This window comes from Tauraco erythrolophus, chromosome 8 (assembly GCF_009769465.1).
Source record: "Tauraco erythrolophus isolate bTauEry1 chromosome 8, bTauEry1.pri, whole genome shotgun sequence".
Lineage (NCBI taxonomy): Eukaryota > Metazoa > Chordata > Aves > Musophagiformes > Musophagidae > Tauraco > Tauraco erythrolophus.
In genome coordinates this window covers 33,978,310-34,000,925 of record NC_141472.1, presented here as the reverse complement: position 1 = coordinate 34,000,925, position 22,616 = coordinate 33,978,310, and the positions used below count along the sequence as shown (strand labels likewise).

Below are 22,616 nucleotides of genomic sequence, written 5' to 3'. Positions count from 1 at the left end.
GGCGTGTTTCCCATGCTGCACCGCGGCGCGGCGGCGCTCTGGCCGGGCTGTCGCTGTCACCGCCAGGAGGAGGCTGAGGGAAGGCGCCGCTCGCCCCGTCGGAGCAGGAAGAAGCCGCCGCCGCCGCCAACTTCCCCTCGGCCTCCCCTCCCCCGCCGCCGCCTCCTCCCCCGCGCCCCCGCCGCCCCGCCATGCCCCCACGCCCCCCCCCCCCGCCACCCCCCCCCGCCCCCCCCCCATGCCCGGGCCGCGGCACGGGCACTCTGAGCCGCCGCCGCGCCCCGGCCCGGCCCGCCTTCTCTTCGCAGCTCTGCGGCCGGTAAGTGCCGGCGGGCGGGAGCGGGAGCTGGCCGGGTCCGGCCGGGCCCGCCCGCCCGCCGCCGCGGCGGGAGGTGCACGGAGGGAGGGAGGAGGAGGAGAGGGAAGGGAAGGAAAGGAAGGAGGGGGCCTCGGCGCGGCGCGGCCCGGCCCGGCGCGTCCCGCCCGCATGGGCCGCGCTTGGCCCCGCCGGCGGAGAGGCCGGCGAGCGGTAGACGAGAAGAGAGGCGGCGGGCGCCCTCCTCCCCCGCTGCCCGCCGCGCGGGGGGGCGCCGGGAGCTCCCTTCCGCTCCCCCGGCCGGCGGCGGGGCTTCCCCGGCGGAGCCGGCCCCCCGCGCGGCGGGCCGGGAGCCGTGGGGCCGCCGCGGGGCCAAGCAGGCCTCGCCGGGGAGGTGGGGATGGGGCCGGCGCTGCCAGCTGGGCCGTCTGACAGACGGACAGACAAAGAGCCGGGGAAGCTGCGGACGGACGGACAGGCGGGCAGGCAGCGTGTCCCCCCGGCCCCGTCCTGGGCAGCCGTATCTTCCCGCTGCCCGTGTCTCCATTGTTCCTGGTGTAAGATAGGTAAGTGTGTCGACTTGTAAAGATTTATTTTATTTTATTTTATTTTTTGAATAACCTTCTCCGAGTCTTGTCTCAGCTGCTCAGAGGCACCTTTTGCAAGGGACCTCTCTCCAGCGTCAGGAGCTGCTAACAAGTGCCAGGCTGGAAGTGGTTGAGAGGGCAGCAGGGACCGGTAGGAGTTGAGGAGAAATTAGTTGGGCTTTAAACACTTTCACTCTTCATCATCTTTCCTGCCCTAATTCCTGCCAAACCTCAGCTGGGATGAGTGCAGCAATGTCTGTGTTAAGCTGGCTCATAAAAAGGGAAGACATTTATGTTGCAAACGTAAATCAACTCTATGATCGCTTCGTTTTTGTAAACTGTTCAGAGCAGCTGTAAGAGCTTTTGCACAATGATTTAAAAAAGTAGATACGTGGAATCCAGTGATCACAGCTTCAGTCTTGCTTTGAAAGTCTGCCTGGAGCATGACCTGTCGCCCTCCATACATGTGACGTTCTCGTCCAAGAAGTTTTATATGGGAGAGAGACCTTATTTCTGATGAGCAGCATCTTCATCGTTGGTACAAGACATATGACAGAGGCTGGTTCTTCTCTTGAATAGGATCTCAGTTCCTGTGTTTGTTTACTGTACTTTATTAATAGATTTCAGTAATACTTTACAAATGTTCTAGGAGTATGTACCTGATAGAACTTTTGCAATCGTTCTCCATGCGATTGGTGATGCATGCCTTGAGAAGGAAAGAGGTGGAAAAACAGTGCTAACTTGTATCAATTTTTGAAGGCTTTCTTATGCTGTGCTCAAAATCAGACTAGATAAACTGATGGGCCTTGAAGTCTGTCCTGCTATGTAAAAAGTTTGTGTGTGTTCGGGCAGTGTTAGTTTTCCAGTGCGCCACTTATAGCGTTTGGGGTTCGTGCATGCGTCCGGTGACAGCTGTCATCTGCAGAAGCTTTGGCTGCGCTGGGAAGCTCCAGAGCTCACGAGGCCTGCTTCCTGTGGATCTCATGGGATCTGCAGGCTCCTGGTACAGGGTACAGTCAGATTCGTGACAGAGGCAGGCAAACCCTGCTCATGTTGGGATGGTTAAGGAAAACTCTATGAAATTAGTTTTTCAATTGCATGATTTCCTGAAATTGACTGTCATGGCCTTTCTTGATGAAGTCAGCTGAATGTATGTGTATATTCAGTTCCCAAAAGTATTTCCTTGTAGTTGTTTCTGCATGTCTGCATGCCCCTCTTCCCCAAATATCCATGCAGTTAGTCAGTGACTCATATAACTGAGTAAAGCTAAAAAAGATGAGACTGACCTCTTGTATTTAGCTGCCATGCACGCACATGTACTTTTTCTGTCTTCACTCTTCAGGCTAAGGCCTGAGAGAACAGATGTATATGTAGTCTATGTTTCTTTTATTGTTCTTCCTGTCCATATGTGTTTAATTTCTACTGTATTGCAAACATTCTGTTTATGGAAAATGCCTAATATAATGGATTATGAAATCAAATCCTAAGTAGGTAAGTAGCTACTTGAAGAACCACAATGGTTAAAAAAATTGGAAGAAAAATTACTCAGAATGTGAAAAGTTATATTGCAGGATAAATTGTTCACCTGAATAAACACATAATTCTGTAACATTATTATGTAGCTTCTCAAAAGATGATTTTCCCTCTCAGTTTAGTGCATACAAATTATTGGTATTAGGATTTAAAGCTCTGTGGAGTGTGCAAGTATTCTAGAGGGAGTTGGCATTGTAAAACCATTGAAGTTGGAAGTTCTTTCTTCCAGCTGAGAACTTCTGTGTACCAGTAATGTTAGAGTTGAACTATGAGAATACTAAGAATATATTAGTGAAATACGGTGACAGTACATCTAAAAGAGTTTAGCTGACTTCTAGGTGGGTTCTTACCACCACAGGTTCTATAATGTAAATTTGCAAATAGTGAAGTTCAGGGTATTGGTTATTAGTGTATGGATTTAGGTAAAACATTTTAAACTTTACTAATGGGGAGAGAGGAAAGGTTTGTTGTGTTCTAGTATCTTGGGGACAAGTAGAGTGGGATTGTCTTCTGTCTCTGCTGCTAGAGATTTGTGATGTTTTTTGTGACTAGGGTCTTTGTAGAGTCTTCCTCTTGTGAGGACTGCTATGTGGGCTGTTGTCCTGTTGTAAATGTTGCAAATGGAGAGCTGTCTGTATGGAGCAAGTTTGATGGAGTGGGTCTTAATCTGTGAAAACCCCTTTAATTATTCAGCATAATTTGAGATTAAGTTTGGTTTAATTTTGACTCTAATATAAAATACATTTTTCTATGCAAAGTAACAGCAGTTAAATGAGAAATAGTAATGTTGGTGTAACAACTTTGATAAATAAACACATTACTATTGTTCTGGATACCCTAAACAGGAAACTGAGGTGTCCAACTTGTCCAAACTTAACATCTTTCATATTAAATGAATGGAACAAGGGATGAAAAGTAAAAGCCATTGGAAATATTTTTACTTTGAAGACTCTTAAGTGGGTATAACCGAGAAATAGATACGTTTTATTTAAAATAAATACTTTTTGTGCCTTTGCCTGGCATTTTAATGATAGCTACCTTTCAAACCAGCATCAGTGGGTAATGGCTTTAAACTGAAAGAGGGTAGATTTCAATTAAATCTAAGAAATAAATTCTTCATTCTGAGAGTGGCAAGGCACTGGAACAGATTGCCCAGAGAAGTTGTAGATGTCCCATCCTTGGAAGTGTTCAAGGCCAGGTTGGATGAGGTTTTGAGCAACCTGGTGTAGTGGAGGGTGTCCCTGCCCATGGCGGGAGGGTTGGAACCAGATGGTCTTTCAGGTCCTTTCCCACCCAGACCATTCTATGATCAATTGTGATGAAATAGATTCAAGTCTTCAGCTTGCAATCTGATCTGCATAACTGAATGTTTAAAGACAAGTGAGTCCCACAAAGTCTCCACAGATGTAAGTAGACATGGGTGTCTGCTTCTATCAGGTCGCAGAGTTTATGTGAAGGATCAGTGCTGTGATTAACTTGCACTTTAATTTGTTTTTTGACAGAAATACTTTTGGGAAAATAGTATTTCCTGGAGTACTGAGACTCACAAAGTATATTTTTTCTTTCCCCTCCGCCTCCCGCCCTGTGTACTGAACTCTATGCAGAAACCCTTGAACTAGTATTGAGTTTATACATTTAACTTAATGGTTTTTAAGAGCTGAGACGTAGCTATTGACAGGACATGTCAGCAGAACGCAGCCATTGGCTATAATATATAGCCATATGCCAAGCACAAACTTCTGTCTAAAAAAAGAAAATCCATTCAGGTTTTCATGAGATTTTTTTCATTTACACAAATGTTGTTAGTTACTATTTCTGTACTTTTCAGTGAAGTTGAAAACATAACTCCCATCTGCTTAGCTCATTAGTACTCTATATACATTTTAAATACACAATTTTTTCTTTATCTACATAGAACAGAATATTTTATACATCAGAAATAATGCCATAAACTACACAAGTGTCATAGGTTTAACCTATTTAAATTACAAGTTAAAATACAATAACATATGTGAGTATTTCAGTATTATAAGTGATTAAATTGTCTTCCCTTGACTGCATATAGAGATATTTTCATGTATCATTCAGATATTCAGCATGTTGGATAAAATATCTGGAAAAATCCATAACATGTTCTCACAGAACTTGTTCTCACAGAACTTGATCATAAGTGTGTCCTAAGGGGAAATTCAGTCTTAAGTCAGAAATTCTGTCTTTTAGAAAGACTGTGGAAAGCACAACGTGCAGAAGGATTACAATCTCCTGTTAACTTCTTCCCTACTGTCAGAATTTTATTTTGGGAGATAATGTAGACACTGATACTGCTTTTACTCAGAAATAATTTTAGTGTACTCTTACAATGTTATCAGTGTGTTAATGTATTCAAGGCTACAGTATCACACGATTACTGTGAATACTGTAATACAGTTACTGCATTACTAATTTATTCACGTTCATTGCACTTTGAAAAACAGCAAGACATAGCTCTTTAACAGAGTGTGTATATATTGGCCTGATCCTACAATTGGTTTACTCTACGGGTGTATTAGTATTACAGTATCTGCATCTTGTCGCAGTTAGTGCAGAAAACTTTAAGACACTACTGTCTAAGTCTTCCCTTATGACTAGGATGACATTTTTATAAGCGCAGAATTAAACAGTCTGATGATAAAATGAGATCTGTGTGGGAAGAAGTTCCAACCTGCAAACAGCAGTAGGGTATAATTTATGAACAGCCTATCAAATATAAACTGTCTAGATCTCTTGCACTGGAAAAAAAGAAAAACAAACCAAAAATCAAGGTGCCTGTAAAATGTCTGTAAAACAAAATAATTTCTTGATATAACAAGTGATATTACTAATGCGTAAAGCTGTTGTGATATCTGTGTACGTGAACTCTGATATGAAGCTGATATGTCTTCTGCTCTAAAATTGTTTCAAATGGCGACTACATTCATAAGGTAAAAAGATGTCCATTCATAAAATTTTCAACAAGTATCTTAATGTTTTTGTAATAATTGCCTGTAAAATCTGTATTAACTTTTATACTTATGTACCCCAAAATGAATACAAAAGACATCATTAAAAGAGTTTACAATGCCAGTAACATCACGACCAGGTCGTGTTACCTTAGTGCAGGAGATGAACTGAGAAATATTGATGCTGGGCAGATTTAACATAGTTAAAAAGAGAGGGGAAATAAATGTCTTTTTACACTCTCTCAATTTTAACTTCTACATGATTGCCCTGAAAGTTGGTCAGATTTCTTTTTTTCTTTTGTTGAAATTAGATTTGAAATAGGAAGGTGGTGATATGCTCCTAAAAAGTTTGTGTGTGTGTGTGTGTATGTACGTACGTTTATGTAAAACACTTGTAGCAGGTATTTATGACGACGACTGTCCTAAAGCTGTAGTCATCGAGTATGAGAAATGTTCAGCATAAGGTGAAGTTTGTTTTGCCGAACAGTAAGCAGCATGTTATGTGAGTTAGCTGCCTGGGATGTAGCTCTGTTTTGTGGTTTACTGGGAAGGGTCAAAGCAAGTAAGCGACTTCTAAATTCACCAGCTTTCTGCAGGCTTCCTTTGGTAGTGAAAACTATTTAGCCTTGCTTTTAACAAGTGAATCTGTAGTATGGCATTGTGAACATGCTTCAGTTTTGTAAAGGGAGGGGAGAGGGAGCAAAATGAATATTAAAGCCAAGAAATGAGGATCCATGGATCCTCATCCAAGCCATGGGATCCACAGATGACTTTTTAGTCTGTGAGCATTGTAACAGTCAGTATTTCCAAATGCAGTGAATGATTTCAGAGCTTTTCAAATAAGAGCACTCTAAAGCAAATTCTCATCTCTGTTGCTGACCTCCTGAGGTGTGATTCTCCCCTGGTTTTGACCACACACACAGTGATTCCTAACGTGGGTCACTGTTGTATGTGAGTCTCTGTTAGACAAAATGAGTGAGACAGATGACAGTTGTCAGGCCTTTAAGTTGGGTCATTTATAGCATTAAGCCTTGCTAGTTACAACAGTAACTACATAAACAAATTTAAGAAATCTTCACATTTTGTGTCCTTGAAGTTTAACAAAGGAGTTCTTCATGTAAGATTGGTAAACTCAACCAACTCTCATTTTGCCTGAGTAATCTTACACTTCTTACCTTGAAGAAAATATTTGTACCAGTAGATCAAGTGTAGAGGGAGATAGTCAATCCTCAGGGTACCAAGACGTGATACAGTTACTTTAGACCACAATCACTTGCAGATTTTCTAGAAATGTTCATGAAATATTGGGTTTCAACTTATGTTTTGACCTTATAACCATTTTTTTGGGTAAGATCTAGTGTGAAGGTGCCCCGCATGAATATTACTTTAATAATACCAAACAAAAATGAATAATTTGTATGGGAGAAAGACTGCTGTCATCCCTTAAGGAGGAAGGCTTTATTAGGCTGCTGTTCTCAAGAGCTTCCTCTGTTGCTGGTGAACCTGATGGTTATACTCTGATGAATTTTTGTCTGAGTCAGCAAAAAGATGTGAAAGTTATGTGATTGTTGGTGGGACCTGGGAAAGCTTGTATTGTTGGGGGGTGTAGGGAAGTAAGGGAAAGCTACTTGGCTTTGGTGTTGCTTTTTCCTTATAGAAATTATGAAGTTTTCTTTTTAAATGACTTGTAGAAAGAATTTTTATGTATTTAAAATGCATTTTTTTATCATCACAAATTATTTATACCCAACATGAAATTAAGGGTTTGGGAAGGGGAATAAATAGAGTTTGTGGAAAAAGAGTGTGCAGAGCATGATCATCCAGTTGTCATAGTATATTGCTTGAATATGTAGAATAGGGGACAATTTGTAGACAAAACCAGTGGGCTTGTTGCCTTAATCTGGCTATTAAAAGTAGATTGTGCAAACCAGACATGCCCAGGCTTTTCTGGTGCCTGTTAGGAAACTAACTCTGTGTTATATACAGCATATTGGCTCAATATAAGGCAGGTTTAAGTGTGAGTTCAGTCACTTTTCAAGGAATAGCAATGTAAAAGTACAAACTGACAGAAAACCTGATCTATCAATTCTTTGTGTGACCTTTCAGTTTACTGTCTACTGAGCCTTTGTGTCATCTCCAGCTTGCATTCCTTACAGGTCACAGGACAGGCAGGGGGCTTTCCAGAGTTGTGGTGGTGATGGAGGATGGCTGCATAGCTGGAAAACATGGAATCTGTTGTAGTTATGCATTACATTCCTAAAATTTGCTGTGAAGTCGGGCAACTCTTCATTTCCCATCTTCGATTGGGCACAAGCTCCGCAAAGCCATTGGGGCTCTGGTGCTTGCATTTTGAGCGCCTGAAGTTGTTGCCGTGTTACCTACGGGACACATCTGTGCATTGAGGGGAGCCTGGGTGAATGCAGCTGCATCAGCGGATTGAGGGCTTGAGGACTTGAGACTTAACATGGTTGGATGAGAAAATAGTATCTGGAAAGCAGTCCATAACACAGGACAGCCTGCGTTTGCCAGAGTCCTGTAAGAATATTTTCTTACTTTACACGTTGGTTTCCTGCTTGTTTAGTAGTATGGATTGCACTGAGTGTATTTCATGAAGTCTTGGCTTCAACATGAAGTTATTTGGCTATGGATTCTCAGAAATTTCAGACCTGTTTGGGATGGTAGCTCTTAATTGTTGGCCTGTGAGTTAATGGCATCGAGAACCTTCAAGATTTTTGTACCTAATAATTTTAGGAGTTATTATAAACATGAATCATATCTTTTGATTAATCTGAATTTCTGTTTTAGTGTATTCTAGCACTTAATTAGCGAGAATTAGCTGCAGGGTACCAAAGTCATTGAGGTAGAATCCAATTTCCACAATCCTTTTATTCAAGAGGACATGATCCTGATAAGTCTGAGTTTTTTTTGGATTATTTTCAATGTTAGTTAATGGGCCAGGATATCTATGTTGTTATTGCTCTTAAAAAATGGCTTCTAGACATGTCATGTTTTGGCTTGCCTTGATTTGAAAATGGGCTTAAGTGCTTTAAAATTGTTTGAGAAATGTAAGACTGTAATGAAGAGTAATCACCTTGGGGTATGTGATAGAAGTCAGTGGGATTCCTTGTTCATACCATCCTCGGAGTATCAAGGTGAAGAGTTACCTGGAAGTTCTTGTTGAGGTTGTGGATAGTCTTTTGAAGAGAATATGCTGCAGAAGCTCACTGGGTTTAGTAGTCACTTGATTTGACTTTTTTTTTTTTTTTTTTTTTTCCCCTTTGGAGTGAGGATCAGCCAGATTAAAAGAGGCTGATTTACAATTCTGGAATTTTATGTAAGCAGGACAGGACTAATTTTAGTTGATTTAATCTGACCACAAATGTTGGTTATCAGTAGGGAGGTGGTGGATTTGTTGCAACAATGTGGAAAAAAATCCTAACTGTACAGAAGTGTACTCTTAAAAAGCTTCTTTGTTGTCTGGGCAAATTTACATGGTCTGTAACATGCTTGTGTTCCAAGAGGGGTTTTTTCTCAAAACCTCTTTATCAAATGACCTAGTTGCTCACTTCCATGATTTAGAGTTTCTACTCCTTCTCCCTCTGGCTGATTTCATACTACCTTTAAATAATAACATGTGTCCATTTATGTGCTGACTCTTCTGCTTATTCTTGATGAAGTTAATTGATACTGTTCTGTTCTGTTGTAACAGAGTGCTGGTTAGACCACAACCATCCCTGGTTCCACTGATGAAAATTGCTCCTTGGTGCCCAGTTCGTAACTGGTTGAATACTTTGAAGAACAGTGATAGAAGTTTTTTTTTTGTTCAGTGTTGGTCAGTGGTCTCCCTAATGGAAAATCGTGAGATCCTCTGCTCCTTGTGTTTTATCAGGCATGAAAGGAAAGAAAGGGCTACCACTGGAACATACTGTCCAAGGTGCTGCTTCTAATGATACCTAAATCACTGTCACTTCACTGATTTATATTCTTATACAGCTGCCATCTCTGAAGGGTCCAGACACCTTTGGAAAATGTCTTGTGCACATCACCTGTGAATCTTTCTCTTTCCTCAAAGGATTATTATATGGGCTTATTTTTTCCATCGACTGGTGTTATGTGTTGTGTCTTGTGTTTATGTTAGCATAAGCTTATTTATGTGCTTTGAAGTAGTTTATTTTCTATGTTCATGTTTAGTTTCATATTTTTTAGTGGCTAAGTATATTAGTCTTGTGGAATAGGTTGTTGAAAGCCCTTTTTTGTATTGTAGGTAGAGTAGACCTATGGCATTTGAGAAGTGGAGCGGTCAACAGAGATCTGTGTCTTTGAGCTTTAGGAAGGGCTTTTTCAGATCTTCTGGCCCAGACTACTGGTGCTCAGAAAGATGGCCAATCTGAACGTAACAGTGTGGTGTCTGAAAAACCAATATAGAAAGTGTAGGATTTGCTTCGGTCTGTCTGTAGTGAACCTTTACTAAAGAGATACTCATTCTATCATGATTTGGACTAATTGGATTTTTTGAGGTTACTGTTTCATGTGTAGGTGAAGGGTATGTTTGAAACACAGCTGAATGCAATAAATATACACTAAAAATCAAGTTATGCTGGGATGTGACGCTGCCCTCCTCAGCAGGTTTAAATGAGAAACCATTCCTTGCTCTTACCATCATGTGAAAAGTTAGTCTACAGAGAGCCAAGGATATTTCTCAGAACTTGTTTCTAGATCATAGAACCATAGAATATCTAGGTTAGAAAAGACCTTAAGGTCATCAGGTCCAACCGTTAACCTAGCACTGCAAAGTCCACCACTAAACCATTTCCCTAAGCACCACATCTACATGTCTTTTAAATACCTCCAGGGATGATGACTCAGCCTCTTCCCTGGGCAGCCTGTTCCAATGCTTGACAACCCTTTGGGGAAGAAATTTTTCCTCATATCCAATCTAAACTCCCCTGGCGCAACTTGAGGCCATTTCCTCTTGTCCTATTGCTTGTAACTTGAGACGGACACCCACCTCGCTACAACCTCCTTTCAGGTAGTTGTAGAGAGCGATTAGTCTCCCCTCAGCCTCCTTTTTCTGCAGGCTAAATGACCCCAGTTCCCTCAACCGCTCCTCATAAGATTTGTGCTCCAGACCCTTCACCAGCTTTGTGCCCTTCTTTGGACATGCTCCAGCACCTCAATGTCTGTCTTGTAGTGAGGGCGCCCAAAACTGAGCACAGCGTTGAGGTGCGGCCTCACCAGTGCTGAGTACAGGGGGACAATCACTTCCCTAGTCCTGCTGGATACACTATTTCTGATACAAGCCAAGATGCTATTGACCTTCTTGACCACCTGGGCCCACTGCTGGCTCATACTCAGCCAGCTGTTGACTAACCACTCCCAGGTTCCCTTTCCACCAGGGTGCCTTCCAGCCACTCTTCCCCAAGCCTGTAGTGTTGCATGGAGTTGCGACTCAAGTGCAGGAGCTGACACTGAGTCTTGTTGAATCTCATACAGTTGGCCTTGGCCATTGATCCAGCCTGTCCAGATGCCTCTGTAGAGCCTTCCTACCCTCAAGCAGATCAACTGCCCGCCCACTTGATGTTGTCTGCAAGCTTACTCAATCCCCTTGTCCAGATCATTGTAAAGATATTAAACAGAACTGGCCCTAGTGCTGAGCTCTGGGGCACACCACTTCTGACCGTCCGCCAACTGGATTTAACTCCATTCACCACAACTCTTTGGGCGCGGACATCCAGCAGTTTTTTACCCAGCGAAGTGTATGCCCGTCCAAGCCACGACCAGCCAGTTTCTCCAGGAGAATACTGTGGGAAGCGGTATCAAAAGCTTTACTAAAATCTAGGTGGACCACATCCACAGCCTTTCCCTCATCCACTAAGCGGGTCACCTTGTCATAGAAGGGAGATCGAGTTAGTCAAGCAGGACCTACCCTTCATAAACCCATGCTACCTGGGCCTGATCACCTGGTTGTCTTGTACATGCCACATGATGGCATTCAAGATGATGTGCTCCATAACCTTCTCTGGCACTGACGTCGGACTGACAGGCCTATACTTCCCCAGATTCTCCTTCTGGCCCTTCTTGGAGATGGGCGTCACGTTTGCTAACCTCCAGTCAACTGGGACCTCCCCAGTTTGCCAAGACTGCTGATAAATGATGGAAAGTGGCTTGTTGAGCACTTCCACCAGCTCCCTCAGTACCCTGGGTTGGATCTGATCCACATACTTGTGTGTGTCTAGGTGGTGTAGCAGGTCTCTAACCATTTCCCCTTGGATTATCATAGAATCATAGAACGGTTTGGGTTGGAAGGGACCTTAAAGATCATGTAGTTCCAACCCCCCTGCCATGGACAGAGACACCCTCCACTACACCAGGTTGCCTCAACGCCTCATTCAGTCTGACCTTGAACACTTCCAGGGATGGGGCATCCACAACTCCTCTGGGCAACCCGTTCCAGTTATGGGAGGCTTCATTCTGCTCCCTGTCCCTGTCTTCCAGCTCGGGAGGCTGTGTACCCAGAGAACAACTGGTCTTACTAGTAAAGACTAAGGCAGAGAAGACATTAAGTACCTCAGCCTTTTCCTCATCCTTTGTCACTGTTTCCCCTCGTATCCAATAAAGGACGGAGATTCTCCTTAGCCCTCCTTGTGTTGCTAGTGTATTTATAGAAACTTTTTTTATTGTCTTTTATGGCAGTAGCCAGATTAAGTTCTAGTTGGGCTTTGGCCCTTCTATTTTTCTCCCTGCATAACCTCACATCATCTTTGCTGTCCTCCTGAGTTGCTTGCCCCTTCTTCCAAAGGTCATAAATGCTCCTTTTTTTCCTGAGTTCCAGCCAAAGCTCTCTGTTCAGCCTGACCAGTCTCCTTCCCCGCCGACTCGTCTTTTGGTAGTTGGGTACGGCCTGCTCCTGTGTCTTTAGGATTTCCTTCTTGAAGAATATCCAGCCTTCGTGGACTCCTTTAACCTTCAGGACTGCTTCCCAAGGAACTCTGTCAACCAGGCTCCTAAAGAGGCCAAAGTCTGCCCTCCAGAAGTCCAAGGTAGCAGTTCTGCTGACCCCCCTCCTTACTTTTCCAAGAATTGAAAACTCTTTATCGTTTGTCTTATCATCACTATGCCCAAGACAACCTCCAACCATCACATCACCCTCAAGTCCTTCTATGTTCACAAACAACAGGTCCAGTGGGGCGCCTTCCCTAGTTGGCTCTGTCACCAGCTGTGTCAGGTAGTTATCTTCCAAACGCTCCAGGAACCTCCTAGACCTCCTCTCTGCTGTATTGTATTTCCAGCAGACATCTGGTAAGTTGAAGTCCCCAATGAGAACAAGGACTAGCAATCGTGAGACTTCTGCCAGCTGCTTATAGAATATTTTGTCTGCCTCTTCATCCTGGTTGGGTGGTCTATAACAGCCCCCCACCATGACACCTATCTTGTTGGCCTTCCCTCTTATCCGTAAACACTCAACCCTATTGCCGCCATCATTAAACTCCGGACAATCAAAACACTCCCTAACATATAGAGCTGCCTCACCGTCTCTCCTTCCTTGCCTATCCCTTCTGAAGAGTTTATAGCCATCCATTGCAGCCCTCCAGTTGTGCGAGTTATAGAATCATAGAATCATAGAATGATTAGGGCTGGAAGGGACCTTCAAAGGTCATCTAGTCCAACCCCCCTGCAAGGAACAGGGATATCTCCAACTAGATCAGGTTGCTCAGGGCCTTGTCCAACCTGGCCTTGAATGTCTTCAGGGATGGAGCATCCACCACCTCTCTGGGCAACCTGTTCCAGTGTTCTACAACTCTCATGGTAAAAAATTTTTCCTAATATCCAATCTGAATCTACCTCCCTCTATTTTAAAACCATTACCCCTTGTCCTATCACAAGAGGCCCTCCTGAACAGCCTCTCCCCATCTTTCTTGTAGGCCCCTTGAGGTACTGGAAGACCGCTATAAGGTCACCCCGGAGCCTCCTCTTCTCCAGGCTGAACAGCCCCAACTCTTTCAGCCTGTCCTCATAGGAAAGGTGCTCCAGCCCTCTTATCATCTTCGTGGCCCTCCTCTGGACCCTCTCCAACTGGTCCATGTCCTTCTTATGTTGAGGGCTCCAGAACTGGACGCAGTACTCTAGGTGAGGTCTCACGAGGGCAGAGTAGAGGGGGAGAATCACCTCTCTCGACCTGCTGGCCACTGTGTTTATCCCACTGTGTTTGCGTGATGGCAACTATATCATAAGTTTTCCTGCTGTGCAACAGCTTCCAGCTCCTCCTGTTTGTTTGCCCGTGCTGTGTGCATTGGGGTAGATGCACTTCAGTTGGGCTATTAATCTGCCACCTTTTTTGGGGAGAAGCTCCAATTCCTACGTGACCATTCTCAGGCACTTCTGTGGTTTTCTAACACATCAATAACCCTTGCATCTTTGCTGCCTCATGGATCTCCATCCTCTACCTCTGCTGTGACGGCAGACTGAAGGACCTCCCTGGCACACTGTCCCTCAAACATTGGCATGCTGCCCCAGACTTACCTCTAGCGAGCCTGGTTTTAGCTCTTTCCCCCTTCAAATCTAGTTTAAGATGTCAAACAGAATGTGATCTTAAGTAAGTAATCTTGAATAAGTTTATCATAATGAAATTAGGGGAAAAAAATGTGTACTTAGTGCATGCTTGTGTTCTAAAATTTAAACTGCTACTTAGGAGAATGGTTCCTGAATTCCAAAACGCTTGCATTGCCCTCACAGCCTGAGAGCCCGTGTTGAAATAATGCTTTCAAATACTGAAGTGAGATCCAGAAATATTGCCTGTGCTCGGTAAGATCCGTTATCCATCCCCCTATGATTTAGATTATCGTTGGTATTTTCCTGAAAGTTTTCCTTACGCTGTCGCGTATGTAAATGAGGGATGTCTTCCAGAATCTCTGAGACCGTTTTCATTGCTAACTTAAAATTTTTCATATCAAAACCTTCTTGATTATACTTGTTAGCTTATTGTCCAATGTTATTTAGTCTACGTGGATGTGTTAAGTAATTGACTTGCATTTTTCTGTGATTATTATTTTTCTTTAATGCATGCAGATGGCCTTTTAGAAAACAATGAAGCTGAATTAAAGATATTACAAGCAGAAAGCTGCTCTTGAAAGAACAGTTTTAGATGTGAGTCAAGCACGCAAACATTAAAATTGCAGCATTGAGCTTTCCCTATGCCACCTTAATTTTACCATCCTAAGTGCACATCACTATATTACTAATATATTGTACAATAATCGACCTATATTGTAGTCTTTTGTGATACATGAACACAATGCTTCTTCCCCTAGAAGCCCCTGCCTTTTGAACGTACAGGATACATGCTGCTCACTGAATAGGCAGCTGCTCTGCAATTTGCTTTCTTCTTGTTGTATACGTGTGTTCTCCTACTGTGCTCTGCTCGTCCTGCTCTGAAGGCTGAATGAATATGTTTCTTTGTGAAATTTCTGTAATGGTTGTCTAGGTTTGTGAGGCCCTCATAGGTGGTTCCTACCATGCTCTTCACACCTCAGTCCTAGGTGGGTCATTGCCCCTGTTTTTGAGACAAGGAAGCGGAAATATGGGATGGGGAACTATTTGCCAAGATAACAGCAGTGGCAAAGCTGAGAAAAGCCAAATCTCTTACAGTTCTGTTACAACATCGTGGTGTTTCTGTCTTCGGTTTTACTGCATGCTTGCCTTTTCTAGATGACAGCCCAACATCTGTGTGCTGAAATTACTCTAGTGATTCTCCACCAAAGTGGCTACTCGGCGTTAGTTGGAACTGGTTCTACTTTCTGATCAGTGATTAGGTCCCAGGAGAGGCCAGACTCCTCTCACCCACCTTCTCCAAGTAGCTACCTAAGGGGCGTACCTTTCCATCTTACGTGTGCCTCTCAGGAGCTGTGCTGGCCACAGGAACAAGAGCACTATAAACTGCGTGATTTACCCTTGTGACCTATATTGAACGTTGCTTATTCTTACAAGTATTTCACTGTGCCTCAGGGAAAGGAAAAGGACATTTCTTATTTTATGACTGGAGAATTGATGCCTGGGAGTAAGATGAAAATTCATGTTTGGTGTGGACGTCCATAAAGCTCTTTAAGAGCTTTTTTTTTTTTTAAAAAATAGAAGTACAACATTGCATCCATCTTTGTATTTTCAAAGTTTTGCTGTCATTGATTTAATTGCAACCTTTAGTACTCAGCATTTAGGGGTAAATCTGACCCAAATGTGTCAGGATAAGCATCCAGAAAATGAGGAAAGTATAATTATTGATCACCTATTTAAAAAAAAAAAGGGGGGGGGGGTTAGTAGAAATGGCTTGTGTAGAATTGTGTAAGATCTCTGGCAGGATCAAGGATAGGATCCTATTTTGCAAGATAGCATTCAGCTGTTTAAATGGTTGTGACTTTCTTTCCTGCTATCCATGTCTCATTTATACGTATTTCAGCCCTTGAAACAAATGGAGCAAGGGTATGATGATCTATCTCACTGGCTTCACCTGTTTCTATGGAGCAGATCCGTCCAGTGTGCTACAGGAAATGATGCTGTGTAGAAGAAGATACAGTGTCATATATATCATCTTTTAACTAAAAAAAAAAAATAATTTCCCAGTGCCAATAGACTAGAGAGGTACCTGAATCGTGGTTGTCACTGACTTCTCTGTGTTTGCATGCGACTTCTTGTATTCTCCCAGGGCTTTTTGTGTGTAATATTTTAAGGATTTTTAAAAAGCAATCTGGAATGAAATACCAGAAATTCTGTTACGCATGCATTTATACAGACCTTTGCCATTTGGGCCTGTAGGGTAACTGATAGCAACGGCAGGTTGTCATCTCCTGTAAAACAACGCTTACATAGTGCTGGCGGTGGCAAGAGATGCTTCGCAGATACTTGCAGATAGTAGAGGAGTGGTGAGACCTAAACAATTTAAGGGCTTGTCAAACAAATGAATAAACAAAAAAATCACAGTTTTTAAAAAGCAACATATTTTTCTTTTCTGTTTATTTTCAAGGTGAAATTAAAGGAGATGGACTGAGACAGTTGGGCTGTGAATGCTGAACAGGGAAGGGCCTGCTCCTGCACCCTGTTTTGAGCTACTTCTGACATATTATCTTGATGGTAAATCCAGTCAGTGAGTTAACCTGGTGGAAAATTAATAACTGAAAAAAATTTTTTACCAGGTTGGTGGAGTGTATAAGCCAGTATGTATTTATATGAGCATCAGAGTAGTCGCAAAAGATAGGGTGGACTCTCACGGTTAGGAGGAGGGAGCAAGATTGCCCCTCTCCATGACAGCTGTTAGACTGGCTCAGCTTTGTACCGTAACTGCACTGGTACCAAAATCAAATGAAAAAACATTTGATACTTTACCTGAAATGTTTTCACAAAGATTCAGCTTGAGGCATGCATGCGATACATGAAATTTCACAAAATTTTAACCAATTGGCCTGATGTTATAAACTACTAAAAGTGCTTAGAAGATGCTGGCTATTAGTTATGTGTAATGCTTTCTTTCCGGCATATAAATTTCTTCTGCATCTCCAGAGTGAGCACTTTTGAGAGCGTGAGTTTTGTAGTGTAAGGGAATAAGTTCCGCATTATTCTTTTGGAGTTAGCTGGACAGTGGTAGAAATTCCCATATAAATTCTCAAAATAACTATTTTCTAGCAGTTTATAATCTAGTGCCACAAATCAATGGGCTTTTTTTTCCCAGATAATAAGTAACATTGCCTATGAATTTTTAAATATTTTAGTATGTTGCTGCACTGGTGACATCCCTGTGGATTTTGACATGTAACTGTGCCTTTCTTAATGTAGTATTGAAAGCTTTCTGATATGCATGTCTGATATTAGATTGTGGTTATGCTGGTGATGATCTGATACCGATTTTAGAATAAGCAAGGTGGCAAAGATTTTCATGCATGGATAATTTTATGCCCAATCAGTAGATTTTCTGTGGGTAATCCTGTTGATTGTAATAGGACTATTCACAGCTCAGTGTGAGTGTAAATCTTTGGGGGATCAGGCCCTGTACTGACATGTGTTCAGCAACATGGAGCACTTAGAAATAACTCTGCAACAAGTCTTAAGAGTGTTTGTATCATATGTTACATTTTAGAATGTGTTAATTTTATTTATGATCTGTGAACCCTTTCACAATGATTTATGTTTGATTACTTTCTTTTTGCAAGTCAACACATTTTAATTCATTCTTACAAACACTTGTGTGTTAATTTCAAAATCTTAGCTATGTCTTATTTTTCTGAGTAGGGAGAAGAGATGATTTTATTTAATGTCTTTTATTTAGAACCATTAAGTAGGGTATTGTTTTTCACTTTGCAGGCTTCTGCAGTATGTTAAAAATTGAACTTTTGGTATTGTGAAAGCTAGCTGCGTTTCCTTTTTTATTGGACTATATCCATATTTTAGTAGTGCAAATAAATATATTTTCCAATGTGAAAATACTCAACATGTTTCATCGTCTGATAGGGTTTTTAAGTGGACATTAGGACCTGTCAAGTTCTAATTTTTTCTTTCTTTTGGAGAGGATTGCATTGATGGTAGTTTTATTCATGGTAATGCTTAAACATAAGTAGTTTTAAAAAACATAAGTAGTTTTAAAAAACATAAGTAGTTTTAAAAAACATAAGTAGTTTTAAATATGCTATTAGGCCATATCGCTATCTCTGTCTTCATTAGCATTAGGAATTGCAGAATTATTTGTGGTTTTTTTATACTTCCTCTTAGAAAGAAAACTTTGAGAACATAGATACGCATTTTCCCCCGGTCCAAATTTGACATAGCGGTTAGGTATGTCTGCAAGGCAGCTGTACTTGCTCATTTGTGTATGTACAATGCATTTGGGGAGCAGTTGCACAATATACTTTAATCTAATCTAACCACTGACCACCGCTGAAAGAAGCGGTGCTTTTCCCTCCTCGCTGCTGCTTCTCTTGTCCATCTCCCGTACACCCTGCCTTCGTGATCCCACTGATCCAAAGGAAAGCTAATGGCTTTTCTGATGGGTATGTTTTTGTCCAGCTCCCTAGTTGCTCAGTGCTGTGTTCAACCCAGTGAAGGCAACAAGAAGGTCTAACTGGGAGAGAGGTGTAGGGCACTACCCCTTTGGGCAGGTAGCCCATGTATCAGATCATTTCTTGCAGCTGTGTCATTGAGAGTTGGGTTGACTTTTCTAAATAAGAAAACACACCAAATGTCCCATTGGAATGGCCTTCTGGTTGTTTGTTTCCCTTTCTGAATTTCATAAAGGATTTATTTTAATCTTCACTTTCTCATAAAAGAATGTGAACCTCTCTTGGCGCGGTAACTATCAGTTGTAGTTAATTTTATAGAAGCGTGGCTGCTTAGAAAGGTTTTATTAGCAGTGCCAGTAAAACTGTTCGATTATATAATGATTGGCTTTTTTTATTTTATTTAGAATAAACCTTTCCAAAGTGAATTACACTAAATAGGGAAGGAAAAAAAACATCAATTCTGTACTAGAATAGGAATGTTCACTTAGGGAGTTTTGTAGATTTATGTCCACTATATTCATTTACGTTTACAGTTTAGCACAAACCATTGTAGTACGACCCTAGAGATGTGCCCTAAGAAGCACAATGTGCTTAGAAGTTTCCATAGATGGCCTTTTTCAAAGTTTCTTGTATGGACGTTTTGCACTAGTTAGCCTTTATACAGTTTGTTGTTTGGGCCCAGCATGCACTCATTCTTCCAAAGGCTGTTGTGGAAGAAGGATGTGGTAGGGATGTGCTCAGGTGCATCTTCTGTAGCTTCAGGTATTTGTTCATTAGGAAATTTGCCTTGTCTTACCTTAAGCAAAAAGACGCTTTGCAAAATGTGGAACTAAAAAAATGTCATTGGGCTACTTCCAGTGTAAGGTTACCCTGAAACCGTTTAATACCTTGAATTGAGCTCAGGGACAGCTTTTGTGAGGGGAATCTCGGAGGTAGATGTTTTTATCAGAACGGTACTGAGTTGCTCAAGGCACGTTAGAATTGCTCTGGTGCATCCTGGCTCTTGCATTTGGATTGTTGAATCTTAGAAAATATGGTCAAAGAAAGTTTATGGCTATATATGGAAGTAGTTTTTTTATCTCAAGTCTTTGTCAGAATCTTTCAGAAGGTTTAACCCAGAAAAAGAATTAAATTTTAACAAACTTTATTTTCCTGTCTCCCTCAATCTTCCTTCATTCTATTTTGGCTTGGTAAAACAGGGAGAAGTGATGCTCGGAAAGAAGTGGAGTGGGATATGGATATACAAAATAGCAAATCGTGCTTTTTAATGCTTAAAAAAAGATAGAAGTCTTAAAACAACAGACTTTTGCAGGAGATTATTTGCAAATAGAAAAAGTCCATCTTACTGTAAAAACCAGACCAAAATCATTAAATTAGTTCTGTTCTACAAATATATATTAAAATGCAGATGATTTTTATATTCTGTTTGTTATTAGTCCTTAAGCATATTTTCTCTTTCCATCTCTCGTAATCTTTTAAATCTTAACTACAGAAACTCAACCCAGTACTGCACGTATTAATTTTATTTTTAAAGTGAACCCAATTAGTATCTCTGAGTACTTGCTCATTAAATTGAGTAATGCTTTACTACTTGCTTAAGAAAAGAAGGGCAAGGACAGAATAACCCTTACCCACTGACAGTCAAAGTGGAGAAAAAGAGCTGGACCATGTGTTGTACTCCGGTGGCTACAAAAGTTTTGCCACTTTCCTTCAGGTTCTCTGTTCAGCTTTACTTCATAGCAGCCACCATCCCAGCAGACTTTTAAAAATCCATTAATGTTTTCTTTTGATTGTAGTTTAATTTTTGATCCCATATTGGAAAGGCCATCATGCCTTTCATTTAGTATGTTTTTGTTTAACTGGCTGTTTCTTTAATTAGGAATATTGTCTTCACCGCTTAGCTCTCCAACTTACTGCACCAGTAATCGTTGGAAAAACTGATGTCAGGGTTACTGAAATGAATGGTTCTGAAGTACTGCCCTAGGGTTTGGCGTAGCAGCAGTTTTTGAAAAGAAGCAACATGGTTCACTGACTGTGGATGGGTCTGCAAGCAGCTGTGGAGCACTCTGTGAAAAGAGAAGGTGCTGGGATGGTCCTGTGAGACCTTTTCTGTGTGATCTCTCCCTTTCCCCTCTCTCCTCTCGCAAAATATGTGCATACCCAAGAACGTCTGCCTGTAGATGTCTCTTGTGAAATGCTTTGCCTAGAGTAAAGGCTTGGAGAACCTATACCAAGCAAAAGATTTTGTTGACAGCTCTTTTTCTGTCAGTGTATAGAGAAACTATGTATTGAAAGAAAAACCATATGATTATTTGATGAAGCTTAATAGAAGTTCTGAAGTTCCACGGAAAACGTCTCTGCAATAAGGATGCAATTTCTTATGCCAAGAAATGTGCTTGTGTGTGTTAGTATGTGGTTTGTATTATTGTAGCTTCCCTCAAGATAATCATAGAATCATAGAATGGTTAGAGTTGGAAGAGACCTCAAAGATCATCTAGTTCCAACACCCCTGCCGTGGGCAGGGAAACCCTCCACTACACCAGGCTGCTCAAAGCCTCATCCAGCCTGGCCTTGAACACCGCCAGGGATGGGGCATCCACAGCTTCTCTGGGCAACCTGTTCCAGTGCCTCACCACCCTCAGAGTGAAGAATTTCTTCCTTATATCTAATTGAAATCTCCACTCTTTCAGTTTAAAGCCATTGCGTCTTGTCCTATCACTACACACCCTTGTAAAAAGTTCCTCTCCAGCTTTCCTGTAGGCCCCCTTTAAGTGCTGGAAGGCTGCAATAGGATCACCTCGGAGCCTTCTCTTCTCCAGGCTGAACAGCCCCAACTCTCTCAGCCTGTCTTCGTAGGAGAGATGCTCCAGCCCTCGGATCATCTTCGTGGCCCTCCTCTGGACTTGCTCCAGCAGCTACAGGTCCTTCTTGTGTTGGGGACTCCAGAGCTGAACGCAGTATTCCAGGTGGAGTCTCAAAATAGCAGAGTAGAGGGGCAGAATCACCTCCCTCGACCTGCTGGCCATGCTTCTTTTGATGTGCCCAGGATACGGTTGGCTTTCTGGGCTACCAGCGCACATTGCCGGCTCTTGTTGAGCTTCTCATCCACCAGCACTCCCAAGCCCTTTTCCTCAGGGCTGCTCTCAATCCATCCTCCGCCCAGCCTGTACTTGTGCTTGGGATTCCCCCGACCCACGTGCATGACCTCGCACTTGGCCTTGTTGAACTTCACGAGGTTCTCACAGGCCCACGTCTCCCGCCTGTCAAGGTCCCTCTGGATGGCATTCCTTCCCTCCAGCGTGTCCAGAACACCACACAACTTGGTGTCATCTGCAAACTTGCTGAGGGTGCACTCGATCCCACTGTTCAAGTCACCAACGAAGATGTTAAATAGCACTGGTCCCAGTACTGACCCCTGAGGAACACCACTCGTCACTGGTCTCCACTTGGACATTGAACTGTTCACCGCAACTCTTTGAGTGCGACCATCCAGCCAATTGCTTATCCACCGAGTGGTCCATCTGTGAAATCTGTGTCTTTCCAGTTTAGAGACAAGGATGTCGTGTGGGACAGTATCAAATGCTTTGGACAAGTCAAGGTAGACAATGTCAGTTGCTCTTCCCTTATCCGTCAATGCTGTAACCTCATCGTAGAAGGGCACCAGATTAGTCAGGCAGGATTTGCCCTTAATGAAGCCATGTTGGCTGTCACTAATCACCTCCTTATTTTCCATGTGCCTTAGCATAGTCGCCAGGAGGATCTGCTCCATGATCTTGCTGGGCACGGAGGTGAGACTGACTGGCCTACAGTTCCCTGGGTCTTCTTTTTTCCTCTTTTTAAAGATGGGGGCTATCTTTCCCCTTTTCCAGTCATTGGGAACTTCACCATATTGCCACGACTTCTGAAATATGATGGATAGTGGCTTAGCAACTTCATTTGCCAGTTCTCTCAGGATCCGTGGATGCAACTCATCGGGTCCCATGTACTTGTGCACCTTCAGGCTCTTTAGATGGTCTCAAACCTGATTTTCTCCTACAGTGGGTGGTTCTTCATTCTCCCAGTTCCTGCCTTTGCCTTCTGTGGCTTGGGCTGTGCAGCTGGAGCTCTTGCCAGTGAAGACTGAGGCAAAGAAGTCATTGAGAACCTCAGCCTCCTCCATATCCTG

General features: G+C 42.5%; 1 protein-coding gene across 1 annotated transcript in view; it reads left to right on the top strand.

The window, feature by feature from the left end:
* The first annotated feature begins 295 nt into the window (after positions 1 to 295).
* Positions 296 to 22,616, top strand: part of ZNF148 (zinc finger protein 148) — a 41,479-nt gene continuing 19,158 nt past the window's right edge. Inside the window, exon 1 of the mRNA XM_086615664.1 lies at positions 296 to 319. The gene's annotated coding sequence lies outside the window, so the exon portion shown is untranslated. The remainder of the gene's footprint in view (positions 320 to 22,616) is intronic.